This window comes from Panthera onca, chromosome A2, assembly GCF_046562875.1.
Source record: "Panthera onca isolate mPanOnc1 chromosome A2, mPanOnc1 haplotype 2, whole genome shotgun sequence".
Taxonomy (NCBI): domain Eukaryota; kingdom Metazoa; phylum Chordata; class Mammalia; order Carnivora; family Felidae; genus Panthera; species Panthera onca.
The window spans coordinates 27,059,814-27,074,476 of record NC_138340.1 but is presented as its reverse complement, the minus strand read 5'-3'; the positions used below and the strand labels follow the sequence as shown (position 1 = coordinate 27,074,476).

General features: G+C 40.0%; 1 long non-coding RNA gene and 1 pseudogene across 5 annotated transcripts in view; one reads left to right on the top strand and one right to left on the bottom strand.

Annotated features, from left to right (window-relative positions):
* Window positions 1-14,663, bottom strand: part of LOC132678708 (uncharacterized) — a 234,296-nt gene that overhangs the window by 46,309 nt on the left and 173,324 nt on the right. The gene's annotated exons all lie outside the window — the stretch shown is intronic.
* On the top strand, window positions 10,053-10,180 carry LOC132680023 (U4 spliceosomal RNA; annotated as a pseudogene).

The following is a 14,663-nucleotide window of genomic DNA, read 5'->3' as shown; positions in this document are numbered from 1 at the left end:
AATGGCTTTTTAAAATCGCCCTCTCTAAAAAAAAGACTCGGAATATGCCATGTTGCCTTTTCCACAATTTTTTCAAAACACATTCACACCTATAATCTGATGTTCTCCAAAGATATCTTGTCAGATAAGAAAGACAGTTTATCCCTAGTTGCAAATAAGAAAAGGCTGGCTAAGTTGCAGCCACCTTCTCCCCTCAGTCACCTAAGGAGCCACCAGTAGCTCAGTAGGACCAGCCCACCTCCAGACCATTGTCCACTTCTCTTTCCATGGCATGACACTTAGCCCCATTTTCTCTATATAGCTTTTTTGTAAGGGAAAAAAAGGAGGTCAAGCTAGGGCAGGACACTCTTGCATAACAGTCAAGAAGATGGAGCATGGAGCCAGCTGCACTAATACCTACTTGATGTTGAGCAAGTTCCTTAATCTCTCTGAGCCTCAGTTTCCTCAACTATAAAATTGGGAGAGTAAACCTCACCTGCATCGTAGGATCGTTAAGATGAAAAGGGAGATGGTGTGTGCAAAGTGGTTTAAACAGTGTCTACAATAGTAGCCCTTACTCCAGGGACCTGGACTCTTCTTCTGTGTTTAACTAGTTTTTTGCCCTCCCATGCCATATGACATTAGGACTGGGCATATCCTCCCTCAGCAAAATCTCTTTGCTCCACAAACAACCTCTCAACACCTACACATACACACACATCGGCATGCTTATCAATTCTCTCAGGATGCTTCTAGTTCATTCAGCACTTTGCTGTGCTGGGTGCATTGGGACACACAAAGAAAAAAAAGAGTCTGCCTTCTCAGAGTGTTAAGTTTAAGCAAAGAGAAGGCCCAAGGCAAATAATTGTAATGCAAGATAAAATATTATAAGGTTCTAAGACAGATTTGTATAAATAAAGTGCTATGAAGTTTCAAAGGCCAGAGAAAACAACACTGGCTGAGAATGGAGGAAAAGGGAGTCATAAAAGTCCCACTTACTGGCCTTGATCCAAAGATGCAAAAGTGACAAGAAAGAGCATTGTAGGCAAGGGGGAGGCTTATAGGGAATGGACATTCTTTATGTGTTTGCTAGAGCCCAACCCAGTCCTCCACTTTGAAGGCCCAGAAAACTGATTTATTCAGGAGCCTGAGAGTGGAGCTAGTATTCAGGGTAGATTCACATTAACCACACTCAGTAGCCTGATGTATAATAGCAAATGGTCAATGTATTGCTTCCTTTGAACAGTACTTGGATTACTGTAATCACATCAGAATGGCCATCATAAATTTTCCCTGAAAGCAAATCATAATCAAAAAGTTAATGATTGTGAAAACAGACCAAGGAGAGTTATGTAATGTGATTGTTTTCTGACATGAGGGTAAGATGTCTTATGCACATAAGTTTCCTCTAGCAAGTACAGAGGACCAAGATGCCTTCTTTCCTTTTTCTTTACTTCATGACTTTTTCTTTTCTTCATGATATGACTTTTCTTCATGACCTACCTCTTTCTGATTGACCCATCTTTCTTTTTTCCCTAAGTCAACTATTTAATTACATTATAACCATCTTGCTGGTGGGAACCAGCCCATCTCTGTGAAACACTTGTGTATATCTCTAATCAGACGCATAACCTCAGAGGGAAATAGAGAGTAGTTAGATGTGGTTCTGGGAGATGAAGCAGCAAAGGTCTGATGGGGCCAGACCTGAGGAAAGGAGTCAGACCCCACACAGTGGGTGGTAAACGGGAGGACTATGTAACTTAGTAATAATGACACTGATGAGCCACTCTATTTGCTTTACCACAAGGAAGGGATTACCAAGGCCATGTCTTTCCAAGATGAGGGCTGGGAGAAGTATTTTGGGGGCAAAAAGTGACTTTCAGTGTTCTTAAATCAAAGAAGCATTTTCTGACCCACACTTAGTTCCCTCTGTATAAAACTCAGAAAAGCTGCACTCCTGGGAAAGGAGGCAGGGATGAAGAAATGCACATATAGGATGGGAGAAGGAATAACAATAAAAATGGCAAAATGTTCCTGTTCCCCCGTGTCACCCTGTCATACTTCTCCTCTTCAGACATGACATGACACCCTCTGGGAACCTTCCTGATACCTCAGCATTAACCCCTCCTTCCTCTGTGCCAGAGGTCGGTAAACATTTTCCAGAAAGGGCTAAATGGTATGTCCTTTAGGATTTGTGGGCCATATGGTCTCTGTTGCAACAACAATCAATAACACTTGTTTCAGAAACATGAATTTGTCCCAGAGTGATTAATATATTGGGGAACAATAGGAGCATGACACAAATTTCTTGTTTGTGTAAGTCCAGTTTCCTCCATGAGAAACACTAGGTGACGATGGAAAACTGCATCCCGCTGAAACAAGACACCCAGGAATACGCAAAACACGCGCACACACACGTACCTCAAACATCCACCATCTGCTCCAGGTCACCAGGGCTGCTGTGAGCCGTATCGTCCCCCACCCCCCCTCCCGCCTGCCGGGCGCTACCGCTTCCCATCAGATTTCAGATGACCCTCCTGCTGAAAAGCACACAGGCTGAATAGTGCACAGGCTGAAGCCCTGCTGGCAGATGCCACGTCTTTTTCAAGGTCAACTTCCATATTTATTGTGGTATATGTTTCTTAACCATTTAACAGGATGCCATCTTTATCAGCTTCCTATCGATTTTTAATATTTGTCTCTGACTGTTTGAGTGTTGCCCACAATGCCATTTTCCCCATATGGTCTGTGGATGTTATTGCACAATCTTGCATCGGGTAGTAATTTTTAGGAACATGTACCATGTTAAAACACAACAGGCTATACTCAACTCTGCCACTTTAGGGCAAAAGTGGCTGAAGACAATACATGAACAAATGAACATAGATGTGTTCCAATGAATTTTATTTACAGAAACAGGCAGCAGGCCAGATTAACCCATGGCTTTACTTTTTCTGTGTGTTATCTCTCTCCCCTGTGCATGATTTAGTTGTTTCCCTTAGCATCTGGATGGTAATTTGTTTATTTGAATGTCCCTGTCTCCAACTAGGCCATAAGCTCCATGAGGGAGGGGGTTCTTTTATTCATTGCTTTCCTCAGCACTCAGTCACTGTGTCCGGCAGGCAGTGGGCTCACAGAGGGCTGCTGAGTCATCTGTCTCAGAGGAGAGGTAATCTCCTCTACCAGGAGATACTCTAACCCCAAAGAGCAAGAGCTGTCTCTCTCTATCACCCACCCCAGCATGAGGCTTTGACATTCAGATTCAGATATAAGAAATATTTATTAAACCCTATCCACTGAGCATACAGGAGTAAGACCATGACTTTATGTAACTTTATGCCTTTCCTCCAGAGAAACTTGAAAGATATGTATATTACGTCCATTCCATGAAAGAAGGAATTAAATCTCTGAGTGGCTTTATAACTGTCCCAAGTCACACAGAGCTGAGCAGGGTGTGTTCACAGGAATGCTGTGGCTCCAGAGGAGAGGACATGGAATCTTGTCTGGGGGTGTCCTCACATTGACTTCCTTTTCCTCCCTCTCCATGGCAAACATGTTATGGAACTGACTTGTTAGGTTTGCCTAACAAAAACAAATGAAAAGGAGGAAACCTGAAGAAACCTACAGAACTAGTTTCTTAAAATCTATTGATGATGTTACAATAACATAAACAAGGAAACTTTAGGAACAAAAGAAATGAGATTTCTGTTACCTAGAAAAGGTAAGAAGTCCCTACATACTTCAATTTTTAGAAGGCTCTAGGAATTTTTGGGTTCTTACTATTGATTCGGTTTTATAGGATCACATTGTTTTTTTCTTGGCCACAAGCAGTTCCTTCACTCTGTTTACAGAATAACAAAGGGTTTCTGTTTCATCTGATTTGCTTTGACATGCTATAGCAAAAAAGCATTTGTTCGGCCCATTCTCCATTTATATAGGAAATATAAGCAACTATGGATAGCATCTTGCCTGAACTGGCAAAATTACCATCTGGAGTCTGTAAATGTAAGTGACAGGAATTTCCGGAAAAAAGCACAATGTTCAAAACCCACCTGGCCCCCATTATTGCTATGAAGCCTTATTCAAAGGCCCGTGATCCAGCCAACTCCCAAAAGTCTGTGATGTTGGTTAGTGGTCCAAGGCATTTCCTTGTAGACCACCCTAGCCATGCCTGGCTCTTAGCAGAGCATGTCACCAACAACCCGAAGGAGGGGAAGGTTTTCTGCTCCTTAGTATGCTTCTGCCCTGGCTGGATGCCTGGAGTGCAATGTGTACACAATCCATTTTATGAGACAGATGGAAATTGAGTTAGAGCAAATAAATCATACGGCACTCTTTTAGTGATGTCTTTCTATAGGGAATCTTCCTGTTGACTAAGTGTGGCCTTGTACCTCCTTGATTAGGCACACAGATGTTTTGTTGATATTTGACTCCTGTGAGAAGTTTCTTACTTAAAGACTCTCTGGAGCTTCTCAACATGTAGGGCTCTGCCACTTAGACACTGTGAGGAGTTCTGTGAACTGATTATTACAATCACATTCCTTCTGTAGACACACACCCACTCCAACACAACTATGCCACCAAAACCATCAACACCCCTGTATGTCTCATACCCTACCCTACCCAAATGTTTCATGCAAAGGTTGGGGCTTGGGAAAAGCAGGCAGTGACTTGGACATTATTGTTTAAGCATCTCTCTTTCCATTCTTTAAATAGATGCCCTACCTAAAATCCAGAAGATGCTTACCAAAGAAGCAACAATCTTTGGAATTGGGCAGATAAGAGATAGAATTCCAATTTTCTCAGTGAATTGTTGAGCAGCTAGACCTATTTATTAAGGGGTGAAGATAACACAGGCAGGTTTAGCTATGCAACTATAGTATTTTGAAAATAGAATATCAAGTCTAGGAAAACAGACTAACACAGATGGAGCACCCATGTTATGTCGGCACTTAACAAATTATTTTATTTAATTCTCAAATCAAATGAAGAAACTGAGGTTCCAAGAGATTAAGTATTTTGGCTCAGACCTCCCAGCTCATGAGTGGAAACCCTGAAATTCCAACAAGGCAGATTGGTCTGGCTGTAAAGACTGGGCTTAGTTGTGCCTGGGGGGCCTCTTGCCTCCTCAAAGCCAATTATTTAAATGTAGGATGTTATACAAAAAGAGTACACAAACTCTGAATAGACACAAGCAACATAGGACCAGAATTCTGAGGAGGCCCTTCCTGAAGCAGAGGTAAGGCATAATAAATCAAGCATCAGCAGTGGTTAAAAAATATACAGTAGCAGACCTCCTGAACAAGCACTACTGAAGTCTGGAGAAGCCCTCTCAAGATTAGACACTGGTGTGCATACAGCAGAGAATTCCATTGCTTTTCTGAAACCAGTGTATGAAAAGGAGCCAAACAGGTGAAGCCGTGGATGTCTCATTCCAGATGAGACAGAAAAGACAAATAGAATAGCCAAATTCTTGCACTTCAAGACTTTAAACAAAGAATGGAGATTCGCTGACTGGAGTCAAGTCTTTTGATGAACCAAAAAATAATCAGCCCTGATTAACATTCTTTTGCATCATCAAAAGGAGATAGGTCAAAATAAGGTAATGGTAAGGTATCGATTGACCTCACATTTCTGTTAGAGGAGTCACCTGCCAGTGGGAAGGGGGCAGCTTTCTTCCCTGAGAGGGTCATGACATAGCTAGAAACTTCTGCCATTCCATAATTCTTAATAAAAAGCTTAATCTCTCTGCAATGACTTTTAAAGTCCCATGATTTTCTCTAATGACATAGAGGGAGAGCAAAATGAAGTCATCATTCTTTTCTATTTTTTTGTGTTAAACTGCTTTTCTTGATTAGAGGCGAACTGCCTATTGTTTCATCACTACCTAGGGAGACTGTGCTGGAGAACCCTAAGACTGCACATTAGAATCGCCTGGAGAACTTTTTTAAAAAAATAGTGATTCCTGGCCCTGGAACAGACCAAATGGTGTAGAATCCTTGAGAGGGGTGAGCCCAGGAAGTAGTGTTTTTTAATAAGCTCCTCAGATGATTCTAACATCCAGGAGGGTAAAGAACATCTGGATAGTGCTGGGCATCTAAGCTTTGTCAGAAGAACTGGATCAGTGGTTTGGGATTTGAATTCTGACTTCACTTCTCACTAACTGTAACAATGGGCAAAACACGGACCTTTCTAAAAGTCAGCTTCCTCTCCAATAAAATAAAGATATTCACACTGCAAGGGACAAATGACGGAGTCTGCAGAAATCTTTTTTTTTTTTTTTTTAATTTTTTTTCAACGTTTTTTATTTATTTTTGGGACAGAGAGAGACAGAGCATGAACGGGGGAGGGGCAGAGAGACAGGGAGACACAGAATTGGAAACAGGCTCCAGGCTCCGAGCCATCAGCCCAGAGCCTGACGCGGGGCTCGAACTCACAGACCGCGAGATCGTGACCTGGCTGAAGTCGGACGCTTAACCGACTGCGCCACCCAGGCGCCCTTGCAAAAATCTTTTAAAAACTATGAAAACACTATAAATAGGAAGTATTACCATTATGTCTATCACATATCTTAATTAAATCAAGTGTGTTTTGCAGATAAATATAATGTAAAACCCCTTTAACTCCTGTAAGACTTTTTTATTCTGAGACTTTGAGTAAGGCCATCTTAGGCTGGCCAATATGGGTGAATAAATAAAAATAATTGGGATCTCCTTAAACTTTTAGAGGCAAGAAAGTACAAAGGATATTTCTCTGGAAGATGAAAAGGGACATTCCTTGAAACTAATGAGTCACTGATTTATCCTCATACCCATATTACTAAGGAGCTTATCCTTCTAAGGAGAACATTTCTCCTTGGGTCACAGCAGCAAGTTTGTGTGCCAGTAACTAAGGGGCCCTTAGGTGGTGCATGCTAGGAGGTAAGGACACTTAATTATTCCTAAAGAGTCACTTATTGATCACAGGGTAGGAAGAGAAAGCAAATGCTTTATCTAAATTACCTCTGATCAATTGATTTGAGAGGTGTTGAAGATTAAGTGACAGGCAGGGAGTTGCATGAAATTAGCAAAACAAAATAAGCTGTATTCCTGAATGATCAGCCAAAATCTCCTAAGGGGGAAAAATCACAGGTTCGGCCCATGATGCATGTCCTATTAGAAGTATTGAAATGCAATACTCAACAACATTGGATGATGGCTTTGAATAAGAAGAGAAATACAACACTTGTTTCCTGTCTGACTCAAATGCACCAGGTGGAAAAAGGACAGTGATAACAAATATCTAGGGAGCTATGTGAAGTTTATAAAGTGAGGGAACTGGAGTCCTGCCCCCTTGCCGGCTCTAGTTGCAGTGCTATTCCACAGGATGGGAGAGAGAGTGCAAGGAAGGGATGTGTATTCAAGTGCCCATCTTTCCCTGAGCTGTCGTTTATTATAAAATTTTGCACACCATCAAGATGTGCATTACTAGATAATGATTAAGTAAACTGTCACGTTTCTAAAGTGACATATTAAGGAGCCATTATGAAAAGTGTTAGAGAAAAATGTTCTTGACATGGAAAGTGTTGACAATATATATGGTTTTAAAAAGCAAGCTGTTTTGGGGTGCCTGGGTGGCTCAGTTGATTAAGCGTCCAACTCTTGATTTCTTCTCAGCTTAGGTCATGATCTCAGTTCATGGGATTGAGCTCCATGTCTGGCTCTGCACTGACAGGGTGGAGCCTGCTTGGGATTCTCTCTCCCCATCTCTCTCTGCTTCTTCCCCACTTGCTCTCTCTCTATCCAAATAAATAAATAAACATTTAAAAAATAAAAATAAAAAAAAGCTGTTTTATATGATGCCTTTTCATATAAAATGACATGTATATAATATGAAAAATAGTGAAGCTTTTTATTCATTTATTCATACCACAAATATTTACTGGGTGCTTTCCACAATTCTAGACATGGGAGAAATAATGGTAGAAAAACAAAAGCCCCAGTTTGATGGAACTTAGATTCTAGGGACAGGATGCAGGAAATAAACAAATGAGCATGTAAATATATAGTACCTCAGATACTAGTACGTGCTATGGAGAAAAATAAAACAGAAGAGAGGGAGTAGGGATTGCCAGGGCAGGAGCTCCTCTGCAGGTAAGCAAGCCTCCCAGTTAACACAGACCTGTTGATGTTTTCTCAGTTTTCCAAATAATCCTGTCTTCTCTTCATAAGTAGAAAAATAAAGTTTTGTTTGTTTGTTTGTTTTAAGAAAATACTAGGTCCTGGAAGCAACTGGCTAGCTCACAGTACAGCATGTGAGTCTTGATCTCTGGGTCTTGAGTTCAAGCCCCACGTTGGGCATGGGACCTACTTAAAATTTAAAAAGTAAATAAATAAAGAAAATACTAGGTCCTGAAAAACATGTCTTCCTAACTTATAGGAGATAAAGTATACAAAAAAGAAAACTAGCTCAGGACCAAAATCAGAAAAAGAGGGGGAAAAGGAAGAAAAAGCATAGCCCTCCTGTAAATCCTATCCATACTGCATTTCAGAAAATTAAAAATGCAAGCTAGAAAATAACACTATACCCACATATGCATGTGTGCACACACACACACAAATGTAAAAGAATAAACTGGAAGGATTTTCACCAAATCCACAGTTGTGGCAATGGTTGGATGATGGGTAAAGGGGTATGGGCCAAGGTGTGGAGCAAAAAGACACTTCAGTTTTATTTCTATTTATTTTTCGTTAAAAATCAAAGACTTAAAGAAAATGTGAAAAAAGAAATGTTCATAATAATAATTCCTGGTGGTGAATATAATGTTTGTCATGTTATTATTTTCTGTGCTCTTAAAAAAAAAAATCTCAGCACATAACACCAAAGCATCATACCTGCTCCTCCTTCACCACACCCTCATCCCATTCCATCTCTTTCCAACTCTCCCTTGGTTTCTGGTAGAATCTACTTATAATAAAATCATACAATGGCATCAAAGCAATCCATGAAATTAAGATTTAAAAATCAGCTTTTTAGCATCATTCACTTGTTTATTTATTCATTAAATATTGTGCACCCATTGCACACCAGCAAGATATTTCTGTTGTAATTACATCGCAATGATCAGGTCTTAAAAACCAAATGCCACATTCTATTAAGAAGTTGAGAGTTGAAAACATAAAATTGGTGAGTAAATTTACCAACAGGAAGTGAATTCGGGCAATTCTGTGTAGCGGATAGGATTTTGATGAGATTATGACCTTGTGATAAATCTTAGGTAGATAATAATTTGGGGTATATCTTAGCTGCTAAACCCAAATGCAAGAGCAAAAAATGTGTATACCTTGCTGATGTTTTTCCAAGATTCCTTTCTTCCATTACAGAATTGTTTTGTTTCACAAAGAAAACATAAAATTCCTTCTAGTGTGAATGACAGCAGTAGCCTTTATGACTAATCAAAGGGAAAGGAAATGTAAATTTGTCTTTTTTTTTCAAAACAATTAAAAATTAGGAGCCAATGAATTTCATAAGGACTGATATGGCAGTGTGCAATCCTACCAGCCCCAGGATCTCTAATCGCCTTCACTGACCTGACTGCAGACTAGAATTTTCCCAGAAGAAAGCAGATAGCATTGTAACTGATGTTCTCAGAACAGCATGGAGCTCAGCAAACAGGAGAATTCTGGTCCAGAAGCAGCTTGTGAAATCACATCCTACCAACCTTCACTAATGGAGGAGAACACCAAGGAAATAATAGCTTTGTGAGGGTCAGATTATAGAAAGAACTACAGCCAGGACAGGGAGCCCATACCTTCTCCAGACTATGAGGACACTTAAATTCTTTCCTGGGTGACTATGTAACCCAATAGCCAAACTGTTCAGCATAATGGAAACCAGGGCTCTCATATAATTAGTTTCTCATCCACTCATCACCCCTCACATCCCTCTCACTCTGTCTATCCCCTACTCTCTCCTTTCTAAACTACTTTTTTCCCCCATCAAATATATAGTCACAGACTATTGAAAAAGCAGTCTTGTAAATACTCCCTCAAGAGCTTTAGTGTATTGTACAAAGATTAAAAAGTTAAAAGTTAAGCTTTGTGCAGTGGCAGTATTGTAGCCAATGAGGTTTATCCGAGGTGCAATTATTGCTAATTAAAAAAGTTAAAAGTTAAGTGATGTAAGATTTACATAAAAGAATATTCTCAATGAAAAATGCTTCCTCCACTGCTTATGATTTCTACCATTAACATCAGAGTTAAGGCAGAGTCCCTCAGATGAATTCTCTGTAAGAAATTATGATTGGTTTTTCAATTAAAAAATAATCCTCTTTTTTAAGAAAGCATACTCTGGATCTCCTGGATGACCATTACCTAGTCAAGTACTGCTGTGCAAATTCAGAGCCAGTATTTTTACTGGGATCCACAGTAACATTTTCATTGTCTCGGGCAAGTGAGGAAATGAGCAAGTGTTCAAGAAAGGTAAAAGCCCAATTATGTGAGAGAATCCTCCATGAACAACAACTGTGAGGGAAAACAAGGAAGAACTGAGTCATCACACAACAGGTAGGACGGGCATGTTATACTCAGGAGAAACCCAATGCCCATGGTCAGCACCATGCTCAAATTTTCTCAGCAATTCCACTTTCAGTGAAACCATATCATCTATCGTATTAAATTAGTGTACTTAATTTGAATTTTATGCACTTTATGTATTGTATTTAATTTGTAAATTTGTTTTAGTTTTATCTTTGTAGAAGAGCTACAAACGCGAGGTTTTTATAAGCAGTTTAATGTTTTTATGCATTCATGTAACAAACTAATAAACATAAGTCAACACAGGGCAGAGTCTATAAAATTTTACTTCTTAAAACGGGGTCTGTATATTGTTTCATTTTGAGAAATACTGAGTTAAAGAGCGTCTACACTGAATACTACTTGCGACAGGCAGAATAAATGCCACTCAAAGATGTCCCCCTTCTAATCCCTGGAACAGGAAAAAGGACTTTGCAGGTATGATTAAGTTAAGGATCTTGTGACAAGGAGATTATCCAGGATTATTCAGGTGGGCCTGATATAACCATTAAGGTCCTTACAAGAGAAGAGTGGAGATCAGAGTAAGCAGTAGATGTGAGGACAGAGCAAGAGGTTGGAGTAATTAAAGAAAAAAAAAGCCAAGAAATGCGAGCAGCTTCTAGAAGTTAAAAAGGGAAGGAAACATTCTCTCCTCAAGCCTCCAGAAGGAGCACAACCTTGCCAACACCTTGACTTGGGACTTCTGATTTCCAGAACTCTGAGAATACATCTGTATTGTTTTAACCACTAACTTTGTGGCAATTTGCTGCAGCACCAATGGAAACAAACACACTACTTAATCCATTTGTATAGAATGACCTTCAGATGAGCACATGCCACTGCGTTATCCAGAAAGCAAATCCACCACTCTCTGCAATCACCAAAGAGGCTCTCAGATTATGAGAGAGCAAAGTCAGACTTCAGTGGAAGGAAGACAGTAGGACATGTGGAAGTGTGGGTAAGTCTGCACAGGGCACCCCACTGGAAGACTCTTTGTTGGAAAAGGAACCGTGTGCAAGTACTGGGTTTCTCATTAGTGAGTGGGGGTTGGCAGAAAAGTAAAGGAAGTTGGGAGTCAGAACAGCCACCCAAAGGAGAACATAACTGGACAGGCGAGAACGGTACTGGAAGTTCTGACTGCACAGCCACCTGAGTAGTTTCACTGAAACCTGACCCTTACCTCTGAATTGTTAAATCTGGCCTCAAACTCTTCCCAGCATTTAGGTTCTCAGTGTAAGTGAGGCCCCCCAAGGATCAGCTCTAGAGAAGAAAGTGGGGTCTGGGGCGCTTGGGTGGCTCAGTTAGTTAAGCATCCAACTTCATTCAGCTCAGGTCACAATCTCACAGTTGGTGAGTTTGAGCCCCACATTGGGCTCTATGCTGACAGCTCAGAGCCTGGGGCCTGCTTCAGATTCTGTGTCTCCCTCTCTCTCTGCCCCTTCCTACCCCCTCTCAAAAATAAATAAACATTAAAAAAAAGGGGAGCATGGGTGGCTCAGTCGGTTGAGCCTCAGGCTTCGGCTCAGGTCCACTCTCACTGTCTGTGCGTTCAAGCCCCATGTTGGGCTCTGTGCTGTCAGCTCAGAGCTGGAGGCTGCTTCAGATTCTCTGTCTCCCTCTCTCTTGCCCCTCCCCTGCTCATGCTCTGTCTGTCTCTCTCCCTCCCTCTCTCTCAAAAATAAATAAAGAAAGAAAGAAAAAAAGAAAAAGAAGAAAAGAAAAAAAGAAAGTGGATTTAAAAAAAGAAAAAAAGAAAATGGATTCTGACTGCACTTAAGAGTCAAGGCAAATGAGGGGCACCTGGTGGCTCAGTTGGTTAAGCATCTGACTCTTGGTTTGACTCAGGTCATGATCTCACAGATCATGACTCAAGCTCAACAATGGGCTCAGTGTGGACAATGCAAGAGCCTGCTTGGGATTCTTTCTCTTTCTATCCTCCCCTCTGTCCCACTTCTCTCTCATAAATAAACTTTAAAGGAAAAAAAAAAAAGAGTCAAGGCAAATCAGAGTTCACCCAGGTTATAAGTAAGGCCAGGGCACTGGAGAGACCAACAGAGGAAGCTCTTCTCTTCCTGGTCATAACTGAGAGACTAGGAAAAGAAATTGAGTCAAGAACCAAACACAGCCTGTGATAATTGTGCAGAAAGCAATAGAAAATGAATATAAAACACCACTATTTTTTTTTTAATTTTACCCTCTGAAGGAACTAGGAGAAGTGATTATTCCCTATGCATCTTCAATGATGCAAGCAGAAACCAAACAAGACATCATGGTGGCTGACAGGGAGGATAACAGCAATAGAGAAAAGAAAACTTAAGTATAAGCTAAACATAGTGGCAGGGAATTTTCAACGTGCTGAATAGGAAAAATACGCAGCCAAGAATCCTTTATCCAGCAAGCCTGTCATTCAGAATAGAAGGAGAGATAAAAGTTTTCCCAAACAAAAACTGAAGGAATAAATCACCACTAAACCAGCCCTACAAGAGAGTCTAAGAGGGACTCTGTGAGTGAAATGTTGCAAAGACCACAAAGGATCAGAGACATCACTACAAGCATGAAACCTACAGATAACACAATGACTCTAAATCCATATCTTTCAATAATAACACTGAATGTAAATGGACTAAATGCTCCAATCAAAAGACATAAGGTATCAGAATGGATAAAAAAAAACAAGACCCATCTATTTGCTGTCTACAAGAGACCCATTTTAGGCCCGCAGACACCTTCAGATTGAAAGTGAGGGGATGGAGAACCATCTATCATGCTACTGGAAGTCAAGAGAAAGCTGGAGCAGCCATACTTATATCAGACAAACTGGATTTTAAACTAAAGGTTATAACAAAAGATGAAGAAGGACATTATATCATAATTATGGGGTCTATCCATCAAGAAGAGCTAACAATTATAAGTGTTTATGCACTGAATTCGGAACACCCAAATATATAAAACAAACATAAGCAATCTTATTGGTAAGGATGTGATAATTGCAGGGGACTTTAATACTCCACTTACAACAATGGAAAGATCATCTAGACAGAAAATCAATAAAGAAACAATGGCCCTGAATGATACACTGAACCAGATGGACTTGACAGATACATTCAGAATTTGTCATCCTAAAGCAGCATAATACACATTCTTTTCGAGTGTACATGGAACATTCTCCAAGATAGATCACATACAGGTCACAAAACAGCTCTCAATAAATATAAAATAATTGATATCATACCATGCACACTTTCAGATCACAATGCTATGAAACTTGAAATCAACCACCGGAAAAAGTTTGGAAAACCTCCAAATGCATGGAAGTTAAAGGACATCCTACTAAAGAACAAACGGGTCAACCAGGCAATTAAAGAAGAAATTTAAAAATATATGGAAACAAATGAAAATGAAAACACAACAGTCCAAACTCTTGGGATGCAGCAAAGGCAGTCCTAAGAGGAAAATATGTTGCAATCCAGGCCTATCTCAAGAATCTAGAAAAATAGCAAATACAAAATTTAGCAGCATACCTAAAGGAACTAGAAGCAGAACAACAAAAGAAACCCCAAGGCCAGCAGAAGAAGAGAAATAATAAAGATGATCAGAGCAGAAATAAACAACATAGAATCCAAAAAAAAAACAAAAAAAAAAAAAACAAAAAAAAACAAACCAGTAGACCAGATCAATGAAACTAAGAGTTGGTTTTTTGAAAAAATAAATAAAATTGACAACCCCCTAGCCAGACTTCTCAAAAAGAAAACAGAGAGGACCCAAATAGATAAAATCATGAATGAAAATGGATTTATCACAACTAATCCCTCAGAAATACAAGCAATTATCAGGGAATACTATGAAAAATTATATGCCAACAAACTGGACAACCTGGAAGAAATGGACAAATTCCTAGATACCCACACATTACCAAAACTTAAATGGGAAGAAATAGAAAATTTGAGCAGACCCAAAACTACTGAAGAAATTGAATCAGTTATCAAAAATCTCCCAACAAATAAGAGTCTTGGGCCAGATGGCTTCCCTGGGGAATTGTACCAGACATTTAAAGCAGAGTTAATACCTATCCTTCTCAAGCTGTTCCAAAAAATAGAAGCATAAGGAAAACTTCTGGGCTCATTCTATGAA